This window comes from Neofelis nebulosa, chromosome 2, assembly GCF_028018385.1.
Source record: "Neofelis nebulosa isolate mNeoNeb1 chromosome 2, mNeoNeb1.pri, whole genome shotgun sequence".
Lineage (NCBI taxonomy): Eukaryota > Metazoa > Chordata > Mammalia > Carnivora > Felidae > Neofelis > Neofelis nebulosa.
In genome coordinates, this window is record NC_080783.1 from 173,984,965 (window position 1) to 174,005,721 (window position 20,757).

A 20,757-nucleotide genomic window follows, 5' to 3' on the forward strand; every position below is an offset into this window, starting at 1 on the left:
ATGAACTATGGCAGGACATGTCATTTGGGCCAGACTTCAATTAATGTGGATTTGCTGTCTGGTCTTTAGGTTTGTATTTGATTTTTGGCTTGTTTCCTCTTACTATCATACTATCAGTAGTAATAGCAATCATAGCACTGTGGCTAGAGCTCCAGAAGCCATTTGTACCATAAGAGAACCTCAGAATAATTGCTACAGACGGCAAAGCAGCAAGGTGAAAAGGCTGACACCATACCCCACCAGACCAACAGCCACTGCCCACTTCCACATGAAAGAAATAAACTGCTGTCTTGTGCAAGATACTTTCAGTCTGTGTTTTCTGTCACATGGGGCCAAACCTAATCATAACTGATATGTACAGCCTATGTCACACAAATCACCTACAGCAATTCTGTAAGGTGATAGATGCCCAGAGAGTATAAATAAAATGTTCAAGGTCATCCAGCCAAGTGGTGGAGATGTGATTCTAGACCAATTTTTGTTCTCAATTTCAATTAGGACCCACTGCCTATTATAAACAAATGAATTTTTTTTTTCTATTTACTTCCATTCTACTCATATGTTCTAGGGGGTGGCAAACTTTGCCTTTAAGGGACCAAATATTAAATATTTTAGACTTTGTGAATCATCCAATTTCTGTTTTAACTACTCAACTCTACCTTTGTAGTGCAAAAACAGCCATAGATAATAGTAAACGTGTGGATGTGACTATGTTTCAAAAAACTTTATTTGCTAAAGTGGGCAAAGAGCAACAGGCACATGAAAAGATACTCAACGTCGCTCCTCATCAGGGAAACACAAATCAAAACCACACTGAGATACTACCTCACGCCAGTCAGAGTGGCTGAAATGAACAAATCGGGAGACTATAGATGCTGGAGAGGATGTAGAGAAATGGTAACCCTCTTGCGCTGCTGGTGGGAATGCAAACTGGTGCAGCCACTCTGGAAAACAGTGTGGAGCTTCCTCAAAAAATTAAAATAGATCTACCCTATGACCCAGCAATAACACTGCTAGGAATTGATCCAAGGGATACAGGAGTGCTGATGCATAGGGGCACTTGTACCCCAATGTTTATAGCAGCACTTTCAACAATAGCCAAATTATGGAAAGAGCCTAAATGCCCATCAACTGATAAATGGGTAAAGAAGTTGTGGTTTATATACACAATGGAATACTACTTGGCAATGAGAAAGAATGAAATCTGGCCTTTTGTAGCAACGTGGATGGAACTGGAGAGTGTTATGCTAAGTGAATAAGTCATACAGAGAAAGACAGATACCATATGTTTTCACTCTTATGTGGATCCTGAGAAATTTAACAGAAGACCATGGGGGAGGGGAAGGAAAAAAAAAAAAAAAACCGGTTAGAGAGGGAGGGAGCCAAACCAGAAGAGACTTAAAAACTGAGAACAAACTGAGGGTTGATGGGGGGGGGGGGGGGGGGGGGAGGTGAGTGTGGGTGATGGGCATTGAGGAAGGCACCTGTTGGGATGAGCACTGGGCGTTGTATGGAAACTGATTTGACAATAAATTTCATATTAAAAAAATAAAAAATAAAAATAAATAAAGTGGGCAAAGGGTTGTTGGTTTTGTTTTTGGCTTTTTGGTTTTTTTTTTTTTTATCGTGATGTTCCATTACAAAAGTGCATTGGAAATACATTACAGAGGTGGGGGATTGTGACATTGTGACATTGCAGGCACACCCACACTGTTGACTGATGTAAAAGGCCAGTGCATGGCAGAGTGGTCCAGAAGAAAGACCCCTAAGCTGATACTGAATGAGACTGGGCAGTGAGTTTATGTCTGCCACTGAAACCAGGCCTATATCCTGGACCACCCCTGGTTGCCTCAGTTTCCCTATGTATTAGGAACGAAGAACAATGTAAATGTTATTCATACATCCCCATTTTCCATGGATGCAGGGAGACTGAAATGAGATGATACACTTCATCATATTTTGAAAGCTGTCACTATTATCCAACTATGCACACATTGTTTCATGTCAGCTAAAGCCACATATACTCCTCTGTATCCCTGAGTTCCCAGTCTTCATTCCTCCATCATGAAATGTATAGATTGTATCAAATGCCTAGTCATCATTAGTGTGTCTGTTTATCCCCTGAACTCCTCCCCAACTCTGCATAAGGAATTATGGTGTTGCACTGGATCAGAAGACTGAGTGTTGGCAAGTCTAGACTTCCCTTCACAGTTACTGCTGGGCAGCGTGGGGATCATGCAGAGTCATCGTCCACTAGGCACATCAGAAGTCACACTGGAGAGGCAACACAACAGAAAGACAGAAAGAAAGTAAGTAAGTGAGACAGAAAGAAATGGGTTGTGAAACCCTGGAACCAGCTGAACTGGAAGTTTGTGTAATTTCCTTCCTGCTCAGAGAGTTACATAGAGCACCAGAAGGTACACAGGAGACCTGGTGCTCTCTCTGATGACGCGTGGAGACCTTGTGACTCTCTAATGGCATTCTCTGAAGGCTTTTCCTGCATTAGCAACCCGCCCCCTCTCGTTAAAGAGAAGACAATTTTTTCCCTGAGATTCTTAGAGTCACAGCACAGAAATAGACATAGTCATTCATTTACATGAATTCATTTATTCATGCATACATTTGTGTATTCATTCATTTAACAAAGATTTATTGACTGCCTACTGTTCAAGGCGCTAAAGAGATGGTGTTGAGAAGAACAGATATCGTCCCTGTCCTCACAGAACTTACTATCATGAAACAGACATTCAATAAACAAACATGAAACAGATATTCAATAAATAAGCAAGCAATTGATTCAGTTTCACATAGAAAGGGAAATAGGATACCCTGAGAGAAGAAACTGATTTAGATTAAGGTCTAACTTAGATTAATGGTTTTTTTTTAGAAATATCTTAACATTTATTTATTATTGAGAGACAAAGAGAGACAGAGCATGAGGATGGGAGGGGCAGAGAGAGAAGGAGACACAGAATCCGAAGCAGGCTCCAGGCTCTGAGCTGTCAGCACAGAGCACAACGCGGAGCTCGAACTCACAAACAGGGAGAGATCATGACCTGAGCCGAGGTCGGATGCTTAACCGACTGAGCCACCCAGGCGCCCCTAAATCGATGATTTTGAGGAAACGGGTGCTTTACATACATAATCTCCAGTCTTCAGCAAACCCCTGTGAAGTGGCTATTCTCACAACCATTGTACAGACAGGGAAACCGAAGCTCAGGGAGATTAGGTGACTGATCTAAGGCTGCTCTTAAGTCTGAAGCAGACTGTGCTCTCTCCAATACTTCACAAACCCAGAAGGTGAAATTTTCCTGCCTGCCACCTTTGCACATGCTATGCCTCCTTCTACCTGGAAAGCTGCTCCCTCCATTCTTCTCTTACTGGGTTCATATCCTGATTCAGCGTCTAGTTGAGGGTCTACTTTCTCTGCAAAGTTGCCACCTCTGTTTGAGCCCTCAATCCATCTCTTCTAGGCTCCTAGAACAATCATTATCGGTGAACCTAGGACACCTTGTAGAATGAATTATCTTTTTTACAGATTAGCCCTAATGTCCTTGCTCACAGTCCTGGGAGCAAAACACAGGCCATTAGAGCCAGGGGCTCTCCTCCCAGTTCTGCATGTTTTCTGGGTGACCTGGAAAAAGTTTCTTCGCTTCTCTGTATTTTAGTTTCCTTGGAGAGTAATAATATTCTTGAGATAGAGCCTAAAACATTTGTCCCAGTGCTAAACAGATGGTAAGTGCTCCGTAGTGCTTAGTTTTCTACCCAATTCCATTCCCTAGATTGGAAGCCTCTGGAGGGCAAGAACCATGCCTTTTGCTCTACAGTCTCAGCAGCTAGCACCATGCTCTGTAACAGCAGGTGTGTTAAGTGGTATATAATTATGCCGGTGACAGCCTCTACCTGCCCGCTGGGCCCCTCACTACTAATGAAACTTGTTTTCTCCTGTCTTTCTTCCTTTCTCTCTTTTGCAACTTTGACCCCTTTACACTTCCCTTAAACTTGATCCTCCAGCAGGGACAGGTGCCACTGCATACACACTCTCTCTCTTTTCCAAATCTACACTGTCATCTCAGGAGGAAAAATAACTGCTGTAGTTCGCTGGAGCCCAAACAGGTGGTCAGTAAGGGGAAACCACTTTCTAGAAGAGCCTGCTGAGCTCGCCACTCTGGCCACCACCAGGAGCCATATTTTATACACAAAACCATTAGTCTGTTCAGCCCGCCTCTCTGAAGGATGCCAGTAGCTTGTTTCCAAAGACAGGAAAACACTCCAACTTACTTTATTAGTTCCTTGCAACCTATTCCCTGCCCTCTGTCTGCCTGCCTTCATCTCTTCACTCAGCAAACATCTGCTGAATACTGAGCACTTGCTAAGTGCTAGGCCAGAGCTGGTACTATCCAGAAAGCAGAGATGAATCATGGTGGGCACCCCAAGGCCATGAGAAGAAGAGGAGACTCAGGGTACAAGGGGAGAGGAAAGACTGTGTTAGCCTTCACCGAGCCCTGTGCTCTGCACCTCCTCCCACGGCCTCAGTGATTCCTCCCAAACTCCCATGTGTCAAGAGAGGGGTTGCTGCTGAAGAAGGGAAGGCTCACAAGGGTGAAACAGCCTCCCCAAGGTCATCTATCACAAGACCACATGTCAAGCTGCCAAAGAGGGAGTTTCTGCTGAGGAGCGAAAGTGGGCAGAGAAGCTCATGCTAGATAGAAAAGTTTCCGATGAAGGCAAGTCCTAGTAATCTCGCTGGTGTCAACCCGCAGCCCCAGTTTTCCCCTCTGGGTTTGAGCTGCCCACCCACTTCCCAGTTCCAAGACCCTACTCACCATCAAACCAGTTCTATGCCATCTGTAGCTTTCTTCCCTGACACCACCCCATCACAAGCCCACAGCCTCTTGGCCATGAGTCATTTTAATAAAAGTGCAAACTATGTGATGAGCCATGACAACAATGTGCAACCCTAAACCCCAAGCAGCGTTTTTCTGCAACAAGGCAACAGGTGGAAGAAGAGAGTCCAGGGCCATGAGACGATGACGAGGCCAAAAGAGAGATGGGAGGCAGCCTACTGGAAGTGCATGCTCAAGGCCTCAGGGGCCGCTGGAGCCTGTGAAGAATGCAGTCTTCAATGGGAAGAACTGTGCCATGAACTTCTCTAGAATCATGTCATTTGGAAAGCATTAGAGAGCATTGGTTTGGGTAGTTTTCAGACTAGATTCTGTGGGAAGGTTTCTACATGGCAAAGGAGAGGCTGAATGAACTTTCAGGCCCTCCGAAGTGTCCCCCTTCCCTGCCAAGCTGTTCTTTTCTCCAAGACACCAGATGAGGGGGCTAGTGGGGGCTGAAATCCAGTCTCCATTCCTCTGGCCACTCTAGGACTGTGAAGCCCTGGTACCCCACCAGAGAGGTCAACTTTTCCTAATTTGCACAATGTGTAAAACAGAATTTTGGTAGCTTTGTCCTCTCTCCTGCCCCAACCACACAAGCATGCAAACACACATACACATAAAGCCACACAAACATACCCACAGACTCACATGTCAAAGGACAAGCACACGCACAAAATTGTGCAAACACACATGTAGCCATATATCCACACTACACACAGAGCGTGCAAACACAATATGTAGAAATTAAATGATAGTGGAAAGAGTGGTACACTCAGAAATGATAGTCTTAGGTCTTTTCATAATATGAGTCTTACAATTAGTAAGACTAATTTGTTTTTAGTTTATATCATGATGGAATGTTTGTGACTTTTAATACTGCTACATAGCATACAGAATCATGACTCCCACTTTTTTGTTTATCCACTTTCAGAACTCACAAGTATTGGTGTCTATCCCAACTTCTTCACCTCCCAAAGGACTTCTAGAGCCGTGGAAAAGGATATGAGGACTTGACAGTGAGGGTGTAACATTATTAAGGAGTAGAAAAGACAGGAGATTTTTGGTTGTAAGAAATAGAGATATAACTCAGACTTTATTTAGCAAATAACATATACAGAAACAAACCAAAAGGCAACGTATTGTCTCATAAATTTTGGCAGTCCCAAACGGAAGTCAACTTCAGGAAAGGCTGGATCCAGGGATACAAATTGTGTCTTTTATGTATATTGATGCCTTTTATCCTACATTTTTTATTTCTTAATTCCTGTGTTGACTTCCTACTCAAGCAGCGCAATTCATGTGGGTAGCAAAGATGGCCAGCAATTGCTTTAACCTTACAATGTCCTTATAAATCTTGCTGGGAGGTGGATGAGTGTCTCTCGAGGCTCCTATTTCTTGCAGGAATGCTGGACACAGCTTTAAATGGCCCAGTTTTGGTCAAGCATCTATCTCTAGGGATGGATTAGAAAGAGGTAACCTTCACCCGTACCAGAAAAACTGAATAATGAGGGTCGAGGGTGATTCCCCAAAGAGATGGTAGACAGGAAAAGGAATATTTATATTCTCCTCCCTACTTCCAGGTATACTCATGGGTCAGGATCTGTGCTGAAGGCTGGGGGTACAAAATAAAAAGTGTTCACATTCTTTTCCTCTAGGAATTCACAGCCTAGCAATAGAAATGGCGTGCAAGACGATAGTATGGGACATAGAAAGCAATAACCACAAAATAAAAGTCCGATTAAATACACTTCATTAAACAACACTAAGAAAATGAATAGGCGAGCCACAGATTGGGAAGAAATATTCATAAAATATAACTCTGTAAAACCATTTGCATTTTTTAATAAGAGAAAACATTCCAACTTGCAAAAATAGGCAAAATCTTGGACACTTCATGGCCAATAAGGCCAATAAACCTGTGAAAAGTTGCTCAGATTCATTAGTTCTCAGGGAAATGCAAAGTCAAACCACAATGAGATACCACTACCTAATGTCTAGAATGGCTAAAATTAAAGACATTGACAAAAATGTTGGAGATAATGTGGAGCAGCCGACCTCTCTTGTATCCATGGTGGGAATGTAAAATAGTACAACCATTTTGTAAAATCATACATCTACACTATGACCCAGCAATTCATTCCTAGGTATTAACCCAAGATAAATGGAAATTACATAGTCACAAAAAAGTATTTTCGAGGGAGTGTTCATAGAAGCTTTATCATTCATAGCTCCAAACTGGAAACAACCCAAATGTCCATTAAGACGAGGACGGATTAACAAACTGTGGTGTGCCCGTACAGTGGAATATTCTTCAGTCATAAAAAAAGGAATAAAGTACTAACAACTGTAATGACATGAATGCATCTCATAGAAAGTATATCGAGTGAAAGGAGCTGGCCATAAAAGAGTACAACCCGTACATTTCTGTGCATTTCTGTGAAGTTCTTAACTAACTTATGAAGGAAAATAAGTGGCTCGGGTTGGTCTGGAGGGTGAAAGCGTGGAGGTTAGGAGGAAGCCTAACCATGAAAGGTTATGAGAAAACTCTCTAGAGTAATGGAAATGTTCAAAACCTTGATAGATGTGTGGGTTATACAATCATACCCATTTGTAAGTGTGTATTTCATTTACATTAAATACAAAAAATATTAAAAAATAAGTAGTTGAGGGTAGAGAGTGATGGGAGGTATAGAAAAAGCAGGAATGACAGAATGTTTATAACTGCAGAAACTGAATGATGGGTACACAGGACGTCACTCAACTATGTTGTTTACTTTGTGTATGTTCGAAATTTTCCATAAAAGAAGAGGTTTTAAAAAGCAAATAAATTCATGTTTAACACTATGATGACTTCCATGAGAAAAATAGGAACTGGAACGACAAAACCTAGAGAAATTACCTGCCAGGGGAGTTGGGGGTGGGAGCAAGGAGCTAGAGTGGCTCTCGGAAAAGGCATTTGAGAAGAGAGGATATTCGATTTGGGAGTTACCAGCCAAGAAGGACTAAAGTGGTTGGAAATGCCCAGAATAGACAGCGAACCATTAGAGAACACCAAGGAACCTCTGTGACAGGGCATCATCACAAGACAGCCAGTGATGCGTACTCTTCTGAAATTACCCTTCCCCCGTAGGAATCAGCGCAGCCGAGTGTGCAGGGTGAAGAAACTGCCATCAGGCTAAACTCCTCATCGTGTCCTTGGATGATCTAAGTCATAACCCTTCTCTGCCCTTCAGTTGCCTTAAGTGTGAGGTGAGAGTTTTCAACAAGATTATTTCTTAAGGTCTCTTCCCATGCTTGAAAGCTTTCTGCCGTAGCAAGTTAGTCGTGGCAAAGAAGGAATAAAACAAAGGTCTGAGAACCTATAGGTCCCGGAATTTCCCTACTGCCATATTCCACATGTTCCAAGGTGCACACTCTTCTTTCACATTGAACATCACAGAAATCAGGGCACACCTTACACTCAATGACGTCAGATGGCCAGGCCATAGTTGTGTTGCCTGCCTGGAGGTCTTTGGCTATTAGTCTGGGGCAAAGTGACTGGCAACCACAGTCACCGACTGTTTAGTTGAAAGACCACCTGTGGACCTTTGGTGGAGCAAATGAGTTGCAGTTGTCTGGAAATCTCCTACTCATGCCTTCTTGCAGAGTGAAAAATGACACCAACATCAGACTTTACAAATTGGTACCGGTAGGCTGACACCAACTTCCCAAGACAACTTCCAAGGCAATAGCACTCTTAAAGAACGCTGCATTCCCAGACTGTCTCTAGGGCTCAGTTGACAATATTGTGCAGAAAAACACATCAACAATGGAGTCAGAAAGTGCTGCAGAAGAGGTAAACCATTCCAAATGTGAAGAAGTCTTAGTAATACCTTAACCAATGTTTTGCTTATATTTTCCTTGTTACATATACCCAAGGGCAATATGTGATTTAAAAACACATGTCTAAGGGTGCCTGGGAAGCTCAGTCCAACTCTTGATTTCGGCTCCGGTCATCATCTCGGGGTTTGTGGGTTTGAGCTCCACATCAGGCTCTGCACTGACAGTGCGGAGGCTGGTTGGGATTCTGTCTCTCTCCCTCTCTCTCTGCCCCCTCCCCTCAGTCTCTCTCAAAAATAAATAAAATAAACATTTAAAGAATATGTCTAAATAAGTCGGAGATTTTTGTTAAAATTTCTAAATCATGTCTAATTATGTCTCAAAGATTTTTTAGTACTAATAAAAGAAAATAAACTTGAAGTAATTAGGAAGTGTCATATCATAGCAATGCCTTTTCTTTCCAAGAGATATGTAACATAATAGTTCAGCTGGTAATCTTAACTGTGATGAAATCCCATAGTGAAACCCTATGCCTCCCCAGCACTCACTTCCTGTGCCTCTGTATTCTTTTAAGACTCTCGATAAGGCTTCACATTTGAGGGCTTTTCTGTACCAGGAGCTGTGCGAAAGGCTTTACAAACATCCCCTCACCTACCATGTAACAGCCTTATAGGAGATACCATTATCATACCCTTTAATGTTGAAGAGGCTAAGATATGTTGTCCAAGGTCACAGTTTATATCACTTCCTTTCTGAAATTAGTGGAAAATCACAAAATGAACTTTTCCCAGCTCAGATACACTCTCCAGAATCTGTCCATGAACAATAATGCAGGGAGCTCCTGTGACTTGGGGCGGTACTAGAGAAGGTTCTCACGTACACGTACCTCAAGGGAGGCCGGCAGCATGGCGGGGGGGGGGGGGGCAGCACAGAGACAAGCTTTGGAGTCACACAGACCCAGGTTCTAATCTCAAATCTGCCACTTTACTGGTTGTGTGATTTTTGAGCAAGCTATTTAAGTTCTTGGAGCCTCAATTCTTTCCTGTGTAAAACGGAACTAATATAACCTAACTCCAAGAGTTATGTGAGGGTTAAATAAGTTCATTCAAGTATTCATTTATTCAACAAATATCTACAGAGTGCCTGTTGCATGCTAGGCATCGTATGTAATGTAAAGTGAATGCTATGCCAAAGCCCCTAGCAGAGTGCCAGGCATAGAGCAGACACTATGGAGAAAATTTGTTTTGTTTTTATTTTTCTGCACTCCTTCTTACCAGCGCACCATTTCCCTTTTGGGCAGTCCCCTCCTCCCTCCCCCAACCTATGCTACTGTAATTAGATGCTCTGTCCTTCACTGACTTGGCCATGAGCATGTGAAACAAGCTAGGTCATGGGCATGGGCTCTCTGGAACTTGAGTCTTTAGTGGAGTGACGGAGACTGAAAATGGTAGGCATTCGTGCAAACCACCTTTGCCAGGGCTCTTCCACCTAAGAGCGAAGCTATCTGTTCCTGTTCATTTCCAAGCCTTATTCTGCAGCCTTACTATAGTTTTGTTTGTTTGAGGTCACACGATCATTCCAAAACTTCCCTTTTCGTAAGTTACCTAGAGATAGTATTAGTCATTTGCAACCTAAGAAATTAGATGCACGATAAAGAAAAAAGAAGTTGACTCCCCTTTCTTTCATATGTATTATCGATTTAGGAGAATAGGAGGAGTAGCAAAAAGGGTGATAAATGGCACAGGGGAATTTAGAAGTGCCCATTTTGGCAGCATATATACTGAATTCAGAATAGTTGATAGATATTCTAAACAACAATGCCATTGACTTACATTGGTTAGGGGAAGTGCTTACTGTGGGACAGACATGCACACACATTGTCTCATCTAAAGCTTGCAAGGAACCTGTGGAATAGGTATCAACAGGTGTCCTAGATGAGGACATTAAAGCTCAGAGAGATTAATGGCTTGTTTGTAAGATTGCTACACAATTTGCAGGGCCTAGTGTTAAATAAAAATGCAGGGCCCCATGTTGAGAAACCATTAAGAATTTCAAAATGGCAACAGAAAAACATTATATTAAGTTCAGAATCCCTCTGGGCATGGTTTTCCCCCATTCCTCACCCTCAAAACTGCCCAGGTCACCCACCCATAAGGTTGGCCCAACTTGCTTAAGCTAGTAAGTGGCAGAGCTGAGATTTAAACCCAGAACCCTTTGAGTCTATAGTCTCAAATTGTAAGTAGCCCTACAATGGGAGCACCCCAGATCAGAATGATACTGACACCCGTTCCAGATCGTTCCCATCCACGTTGTCTAGCCACTGTCCTCAGCCCCTACCCCAGAGAGCATCTGGGAGACTCAAATGAAAGGGTGATAATGATGAGAACCTCAGAGATTCACAGGGAAAAGTAATCTAGGAGAGTAGTGACAAGTCTTGCTGTCCCCTGCCTTCCTCCTGGTTTTCAATTAAGGTCCCACCCTTTGCGAGGGTTCTAGACCAAGGAGAGAAAATTTGGAAGAGGCTCAAAAGAATGATGAAATTGCTGCACACAAGTGTTCAAGAAATTGTGAGTGGTCAACCTGTAGACCAGAATAATCACAGTTGCCATCAGCCACTTCCCTGCCAAGACAGAAGTTCTGCGAGTCCTGGGGTCTCTCCTGTTTACCACAATACCCCAAGTGTCTGGCACAGTGCCTAGGGCATAGTCAATGCTCAATAAATAGTAAATGGTGCAATTGATTAACCAGTTTGGCGAATGTCAGTCAAGAAGAAGAGGAATTAGATGTGGTTTTTCTTGAGGAAGAACATCCGTCCCAATGGAGTTGACCGGCTTTGACTCTTGAATGTGGGAAAGCTCTGCCTCTCCAGCTCAGAACAGGCTACGAGGTCTCAGGTGTGGAGATATGGCAAAGCTATGCCCCAAATGCATTTCCTAGAATACCAGAAATACCAGAATAGCTACCTGGGCCTCTGTGGAAAAGCTGCTCATAGAGAAGTCAATGAGAAATATCGCTGTCCTTTAGACATCCTTCTAAACCTTATGGTCTGTGACTCAGTGAATGTGCATATTTGGTCCAGCCCAGAACTGTTGGTAAGGCTAACTTCAATGTTCCAATCGATGTAAGGCAAAATTCTGAAACTGAGTTCACCAGAGTTTATCACTATGTGTAGCCAGACAAATGTACAACTCTCCTGCCTTCAGAAGAATTTTCTACCCTAATTGGGACGGTGATTTGAAACATATTGTCATTTAATTCTGATTAAATCCAAAGTTACGGAGCTTTTGAGAATTCTTTCTTTTTTTTTCTCCTCAGTTTTGGGCTTGGATACTGGATATATAATATCTAACCCCACTGGGCAATCCTGGATGTCAGAGTCCCCATGCTTACAGACATCTGCAGGGAGAGAGCTCTGAATAAATCTGTCTAAATAGTAATGATGCATTACATTACTTCATAGCGATGTTAACCTTTGGAGGCAAAAGCCCAGACAGGTTGAGGAATGGAAAATGAGGGGGTAAGTGGGGGAACAATTCCATTAGCTGTAATCAAAAGAAAAGGCCAAAAGGGGATTAAAATCTATAGTGTGTTCAAAAAGGGCAGAGACTAAACCACTCCAACTTTGAAGAGGAAAGATTAAATGTTTGCTGTTGTTTCCTGTTTTTTCCACTAAAAGAGTTTATTAATTTACGCTTAAGACTCTGCCTGCCTCAGTTAACTAGAGTTTTTAAAATGAATGATAGACTTACTCATTTAAAACCAAGTAAAAAAATAACCCCTCCATACAGTTCCCATTTCCTCTGACCCATACTTTATAACTTTATTTAGATCAGGGTTTTAAACCTGGAGATCCAAATACTCCACTTTTTAAAATAAAATACAGGGGGTTACTACAACTTTATTAGAATTTCAGAGTATGTATGCATATTGTATATACACATATATACTTTTTTCCTGATCAAATACTCCAAAGCTGTTTAAGATTATTAAAGAGAGTTTCTGATTGATTACACTTCTAGAAAAAAAAAATTAAGAAATCTTACACCGACTACGTCATCTTTAAAGTATCTTTTTTTCTTGATTCTGATATTCATTGAATTCTGGGTCAGGAGCTAAACACTATTCTAACCATTTTTACTAAATGCTTCTTCATTTAACCCTCTTGGGTACTAGGGAACATCTACCTGCCCCTCCCCTTTCTCTTTCTTGCAGAAAACAGACTCTGACAGTTTGAGTAATAATCATCGCCACCCTTTACTGAACACCTCTGATGTGCTAATTGTTTTTACATCTCATTTAAACTTCCAACAGCGAGGTCGATGTTATTTTCTGGCCATTTCAAAAGTGACGAACTAAATGATCCATAAAGTTAAATAATTTGTCCAAAGGATATTTAAGTTGGTAAATGAAACGTGGGTTGGAGCCCAGGCCTAATTTCGAATCCTGTCCTTTGATCACCACACCCCACTGTTTTTTTTTTTTTTCTGATCAGCTATAATACTTGCACATGTGCACCCTTGGCCTTGAGTGGTAGGACATGCTACTGAACAGGAGCCTCACCACCATTCGATGTCAAGCTGACCGCACCTGTAATGCAGTTAATGCTGGCTTCTCTTCCATGGACGCACGCTTTCAGAAGAGGGAATTTATGTCACGAGATAGGAGTAACATCAACATATCCTATAACTTTCCACTTCTGGAAATTGTTCCCAGCCACCCAAAGTTGTGTTTACAAGTGGTTGTGTGTTTCCTGTGAAACCCTCTCATAGGGGCGCCTGGGTGGCACAGTCGGTTAAGCGTCCGACTTCAGCCAGGTCACGATCTCGCGGTCCGTGAGTTCGAGCCCCGCGTCAGGCTCTGGGCTGATGGCTCGGAGCCTGGAGCCTGTTTCCGATTCTGTGTCTCCCTCTCTCTCTGCCCCTCCCCCGTTCATGCTCTGTCTCTCTCTGTCCCAAAAATAAAAAAAAAAAAACAAAACACGTTGAAACCCTCTCACAAGAGGGTCGATCTTCTGCCTTCCTGGGCCTCACAGGAGCCCTGTAACTAGGACAGGGACGGGTCTTCCGGGTGCAAGGTAACAGCTAGGGAACTGTGGCATTGGCAAAAAAAGGTATCGCCTTTCCCCGTATTTCTGAGCCTCCGAGGCTCCACATAAAGCCCCCTTCTCTAAGAAAGCTCCCTTCCTGGACACTGGCTGTCATCAGCACTCCCCAGCAGCAAGCTGCCGCAGCCAGCGACAAGGTGGGTGTGAAACATTTACTGCAATGGGCTCTCACTCCATCACCCATGCAAGTCTTTAGCTGCCTGTTTGTGATGTGCCACACACTTCAGAGGTGCTGCAGGTATAGATCCTCCTCAGGAGTGTAGGGGGACCACATGTGACAAAACAGTTACAATAACTGTAGATTAAGGGCTTAAATACTGGTGCTTTTCAAGTAACGTGAAAGTATAGAAGACGTAGAAACAAAGTCTCCTTAGTGTGTTCAGGAAAACTTCACAGAGGAAGTCACATTTAAGTGTGGTTCTGAAAGAAGAGTAGGAATTTTCCAAGAGGCAAAAAAACACAAAAAACAGAAAACAGAAAAAAAAAAAAAACAGGGGTAAAGTCGGTCCAGGAGGGTCCAGCACAGAGGTTGAACAGTTAACAGCACGTTGGACGAACACCGTGACTTTCGGTTTGACTGCAGTGGAGAGGCGCTGAGGCCTGAGTCTGAATTAGGTGTGAGACTGTGAAAAGCCTCATGTGTAGGTCTGAGGTCCTGACTCTATCCTGTCTGTACTACACATTTTCTTTTCAATTATTTAACTATCTTATTGCATTTCCCCCTTATGATAATAGAAACATGCGTGGGAAATAGAAGTTAGAAAGGACCCACAGGGAAGGGAAGGAAGCAAACAGCTATATCAGTAACACAGTTTCCAAAGATGGAAACTATTAAACAGAGCTATAGCAAAAATTTTCAGCTTTAATTAAAGATGTGTGGGACAAAAAAAAAATAAAAAAATAAAGATGTGTGGGACAAAGAACTGTGTATTCCATGTGGGAGAAAACAAATAACATCCAAGAAAATGCTTTGCTCTTTTCTTTTTAACATTTCCAGAAGAAGACCTTCAGACAGGAGACAAGGAGATGGGAAGGAATAGTTGTTGAGTGCCAGTTCTATGTTGTTATTGCATAACATTGAATTAATTGTAACCCTTAGTTCATAATACACTCTTACCATGTTATTAATGAGTAACCCTCATCATCCTCATCATTAACGGTAAAATAAAATATTATTGGGGCGCCTGGGTGGCTCAGTCGGTTGAGCGTCCGACTTCGGCTCAGGTCATGATCTCGCGGTCTGTGAGTTCAAGCCCCGCATCGGGCTCCGTGCCGACAGCTCGGAGCCTGGAGCCTCCTTCAGATTCTGTGTCTCCCTCTCTCTCTGACCCTCCCCCGTTCATGCTCTGTCTCTGTCTCAAAAATAAACAAACACTAAAAAAAATAATAATTAAAAAATAAAATGTTGCACCAGCCGCCAAACCTGAGCACAAAAACCCACGTGTTCCTCTTCCTTTCTTCTCTATCCCCATCCCAATTAACCACCTTGCAAACTGTGTGCCGTTCATTTAACGGACAGTATGTGCACACACACACATTTGTACTTATTATATTACAAAGACGCTGTCACTCGGGTGTATACAGCTGTAGTTTATCCCTTTCCCTGTGGACTAGATTGTGTCCATACACCACTGTGTATTTATCCATTCTGCTATCAGGGGCAGAGCAGGGGGCAGATTCGGGTTTTTCCCTGATTGCCTACTATGAAGAAGTCTCTAATTTTTTCCCATCTTCAATTTCAAATCTCCCACCAACTCGGTGAACTGGGGATTATTAGCTTCACCATATGGGTGAGCACATGGAGCCTCAGAGAGGGTAGGAAACTTTCCTGCCATCACATGGCCACCCAGCAAAGGGGCCCGGGTTTAACCCAATTCTCCACAAATCCAAAGCCTGCAGTATCACTTCCTCCCCTCTTCAAAGGCTCAGTTTTCCCTCTAGATCCAGTGGGTTCAAGGCTCAGGAGACCCCCCCCCCCCGGCTCACTTTTGGTTTTTCTGAGTCTGCTTTATGAGTCACTGCTGGGGTGAAGAGGGGATTTCCTGAGCTGCCCCTGCCAGGGATGTCAAAGCAACCTGCTTGCCCAAACAATTCCATGGGTAATAGTCAGCTGCACTGAAAACTTCTGGGCCAGCCAGTTGGGTGGGGCTGCATTGACCTAGCAATCTGCTAGAATGGGTTTCTTCCTTTTCCACCATATGTGTCCTCAAAATAGGTAATCATAATCATCTTTTACTTGGGAACACAGCTGTGCCATTTCCAACGTTCTCTCTGAAATGGGGAAGTAAGTATTATCAGCCTCGCTCTGCAGATCAGGAGACCAGGTATCAGGGAGATTGTGATTCAGCTGGTAAGGGGTGTCTTGGAAAAAGGACTCCAGTCCAGAGCACGTTCTGGTTTTCCATACAAGTATCTCCTACTTAAATGAAACCTATCACACTGGGATAGAGCCTCTAAGAGAATCTGAAAACCCGATATTCAGGACATTCCCCAACACAATCTTCACTACCAAGAGCCCCATTCTTTCCAAGGGAAAAATACCCAGTTGGTTCTCTAACCACATACTGCCTGTGAACCACAGGTTTTGCTAAATGACAGCCACAAGGCGGTAAGAGGCGGGTAACAACAAAATGTGGTTTGAAAAGTGCTAGGACGGAGCCCTCCCTTACTGTCTCTTTCCACGGTCTGTCGCAGAGACCCAAGTTCTACTCCTCCTCCCTTGGTGCCTTGGTTGTTTTCCACCTCAAGACCTTTAGGAAAAGGGTGAGCTCTAGCATAGGTCATATTAAGAAAAATTACTGAAGCCTTAGACAAAACGTTAGCGGTTTGTCCTTTCCGTATCATGCTGGGGTGTTGTCTGATAGGCCTACCCTAAGATTTTTTAATTCTCTATTGTTTCATACCTCATGTTACTATTGTGTAAGGCCCAGATTCTGCGAAGAAACGTAACGACTTATAGACTTTTTTTTCCCCAGGACAGATGAAAATGATTGTTTGAAAGAATAATAACCCCAAAGATGATGTTTTTATTGCCCTGTAGGACATTAACCACTTTTGTTTTACGCTTTATTCTTTCTTCAGCACATATAAATACTTCCTGTCTTATGTGAGGGGTTTTTTTGAATGATTTTTACTAATCTGTTGGTTTCTTCCTCAATGATTTAGATTAATCTTGTACACGTGTTCACTTTATAACTGCTTATTTTAAGAAATTCTATGTAGATGGCCCTCATTTTTAATGCCAAAATAAGAGTTTCCAGTTATTGTTAGCACATAACAAATTACTCTAAAATTAGTGATGTGAAACCGTATCCATTTAATTTACTCACAGTGTGGGCTAGGTCTCTGGGAAGGGCCGGGAAGTTTTTGCCCAAGGTTTCTCATATGGTTATGGTCAGGTATCTGCTGTGGCTATAGGCATCTCCAGGCTCCATTGGCTTGAATGTCCAAGATGGCTCCTTCGCCTGGGTACAGTTGAGGCTGGCTGCTGGCTAGCAGCTCAGCTGGGCTTTCAACAGGAGCCCCTATATATAGCCTCTAGAGCATGGTAGTCTCAGGGAGTCAGGCTTCTTAGATAGTGGCTGGCTCATCTCAGGAGAGGCATCCCAAGGAAATCAGGTGCATGGCCTTTAGTGACCTAGCCTGGGAAGTCCATAGCAGCACTTCTGCTGTGCCCCACTGGTTAAAACAGCATCGTGGAGGAGGTACATACACCCCATCTCTTTTTTGGGAAGAGTGCCAAAGAATTTTTGGACTATGTTTTAAAAAGTCACCTGGGGAACCACTTTGAACCTTACAGTGGGAAGGAATACTCACATTTGACTTACTACATTATCAAAAAGACAGTTGGGGACAGAGAGGGCAAGAGGAGGTATGAGAAATAGAGGTAAGGGATCCAGGAAGGAGGGTTTGTGCTACTTGAAGTTAAAAAGTGATTGGAGGGGCACCTGGGTGCACAGTCAGTTGAGCATATGACTCTTGATCTCTGCTCAGGTCATGATCTCCATGGTTCGTGAGTTCGAACCTCAAGTCAGGCTCTGCATTGATAGTGCAGAGCCTTCTTGGTATTCTCTCTCTCTCTCTCTCTCTCTCTCTCTCTCTCTCTCTCTCTATCAATCTCTGTCCCTCCCCTGCTGGTTCTCTCGCATGCACTCTCTCCTTTTCAAAACTAAGTAAACTTTAAAAAGAATGATTGGAGCCTTTGTTCATTCAGCATCATGGGAGGGGGAGAGAAGAGACACATATTAGAGGTAATTCAAATTAAAACTTGAAAAGATTTGGTAGTTGATTGGCTGAGGCTTGCCCTATTAGCTCTGTAATAAAGAGTCTGATCCCATTATTATTATTATTATTATTTAAAAATATTTGCTGACAGCTTTTAAGCCTCACCCTCCCTCTTTGCTCCTTCGTCCCCACAACTGGGGAAGCTGAAAAGAAAGCCCAGGACTCTGTCCTTTGGCACCAGTGGGAAGTTTAAACCATGCATTGAAACTCTCACCCCAGCCCCACCTGACCACCATAAAACCCCCAGCCAACTCTCCTGTCTCTGCTCTCTCAAGCCATTTTTGGATGTGCTTGGAAGCCACCCTACTCTCCCCAGAAAGCCTCATTATATGAACAAGCAACCTTTTATCATAATCCTCTTAGTGGATCTATGCCATCATCATTCTTTTTTTTTTCTTTTTTTTTGTTTCCACTGCATTTATTACTAATATAAAAAAATGTTAAAAAGAAAAAAAATTCATTCTTTCTCCAACGGCTCTCATCCTTCCCTCTTGCCCACACAACTCCTGACCCATTTCCTCAGGGCCAGTTCAAAACTGAGCCTGTTCACTGCCGTTTTCACAGAAAACAACCAGTGCCAGGGATGCAGGGAAGAAGGTTAGGCAAGGGTGACAGTACTGTCCAGGTTCCACCCAAAGGTAGGCCGGGTGGAGATTCACAGAATTCAGACGAAAGGGCTGGTGGCCTCACAATGACATAGTCTAACTAAAGTGGGCTGGAGAGGAGACAGGGTTGCCCATCAGAAGCTTTAGAGGACCTCTCATGGGCTTGTGTCAAACCCAGAAAACCCGACACCAGGATGGGGAGACCAGGGAGGCAGTCTTGCAGAAAGGTTCACAATTCTCCCACGTTGGGAGGTGTGGAAAGTCTAGAGGGCACCGAGTCTCACTTGTTTTGGCAGAAAAACTTACTCTAGTGTTGGGAAGTCACAAAGATGCCACGGACACTGAGAGAGGCTACGTACGAGGCGATGCACAGTTTCACAAAGCACAGTGATCACAGACCAGAGCGGTGGGGATCATGCTACTGACGCAGAAACTACAAAATCCAAAAGCAGGGAGAGTGGCCTTTCAGGAAGTAACTCTGCACCAGTCATCCATACTCAACCCCAGGTCAACCTGGTGAGTTTCACAGAGCAACTGGCAACTTTTGGGGTAAGGGTTGTCACATAAAAAGGATTTAAGCAGCTAGATGGGAATGGTAGGAAATTGCTCCAGAGCTCTCAGGAATCGAGGGCAGTACTGGGGGCTGGGTGGGCAGATGCACAAGAAACGGCACCAAAGAGGTTTCCTGTTCAGCAGTCAGTTGGTGAGGGGGAAGAGGATCCAGGAGGCAGTTGAAGGGAGCAAAGATGGGGTCCCGAAGGCGAGTCTCTGGAGGCTGGATCACACACTGGGCACCAGTGATGAAACACAACTCTGAACCCCAAACAGGAAAGTGACAGATGGGGGTGGGTGTCACTGACTGAGGGTGGTGGGTGGAACAGCCTCACAGTAGCCATCACAGGGCCACAGGGAAATATATGGCCGCTAGGTCACAGAGGGCTCCTTCCAGCCTGGATGGGAAGGCACAGTCTCACAGAGGCGGTCCATTGACACCTGGGTGGCAGAAGGCACAGAGGTCCTCATATCGACAGTGGCCCTTTTTGGCAAAGTGTCAGCAGACAGGGCGGTTGGATTTGTCTTCCATAACTTGGGGGCCATCCTTGGGTGGGCAGGCATTTTTGATAAGAGACCAACTTTTGAGCCTTCGAGGATTTCTCTGCTCTTTGTGAAAGCCTCCCCTGGAAGGACCCCCATGGCCTGGTCCAGGAAAAGGAGGTTCAGTATTGGCCCCCCACCAACCACGACCATATGGGCCACATCTGGGGCCTACGCCCCCCCGAATTGGGCCTCTGCCCCGGGGAGGAGGTGGGAGACTCAGCAGTGGTGGAATCATTGGTCCCCTTGAGCCTGGAGGACCTCTGTGAAGAGAGTCTGCATTCTTTTCTGTCTGGCTCCTTTCGCTCAACATCGTGTTTGTGAGATTCATCCAAGTTGCCTGTAGCAGGAGTTTGTTCATTTTCATTGCAGTGTAGTATCCCATTGCATGCACATACAACAACTTATTTATCCATTCTACTGATGGTGGACATGTGGGTGGATTCCAGTTTGGGTCTGACTTGGGGTCACCAGGCTTTCCATTGGCCATGGGGGGAGGGCCCAGAAGGCTGGGTGGTCCTATGGGACTCCCATCCTCCTCGTCTCCAGTCTCTTCCCGCTCTGGCAGCGGGAGCTGCCTGCAGTGGCGGCGGCTGCTGCTGACTCTGCTTCTTTCGTTTCGGCATTGACCATCATCATTCTTGACACACCAACCACGATTCGGGTGGGGGTCCTCCTGGATCTTTACAGTGATTGCGACAAGTTCCCAGTCACATCATATGTAGCAATTTTGGTTTCTGACTGAAAATAATAATGGTTAGCATTTATTGCCTTCTATAGTCTGGCCACTATGTCGGCACTTTTTCTATGGGATCTCATTTAATCCTCATAAGAGCCCTCCGAGATGGTACTGTTATTATCCCCATTTTACAGATGGGGAAATGGATCAGAGTAGAGCAATCAATGGAGGGGAGGGATTGGTCAAGATATGCCCCCGCCCCCAGGCTGCAAGCATGGTTGAGAA

General features: G+C 43.9%; 1 pseudogene; it reads right to left on the bottom strand.

The window, feature by feature from the left end:
• Positions 1-18,895: 18,895 nt before the first annotated feature.
• LOC131504657 (proline-rich protein 3-like) lies at positions 18,896-20,419 on the bottom strand (annotated as a pseudogene).
• Between the last annotated feature and the right edge of the window lie 338 nt (positions 20,420-20,757).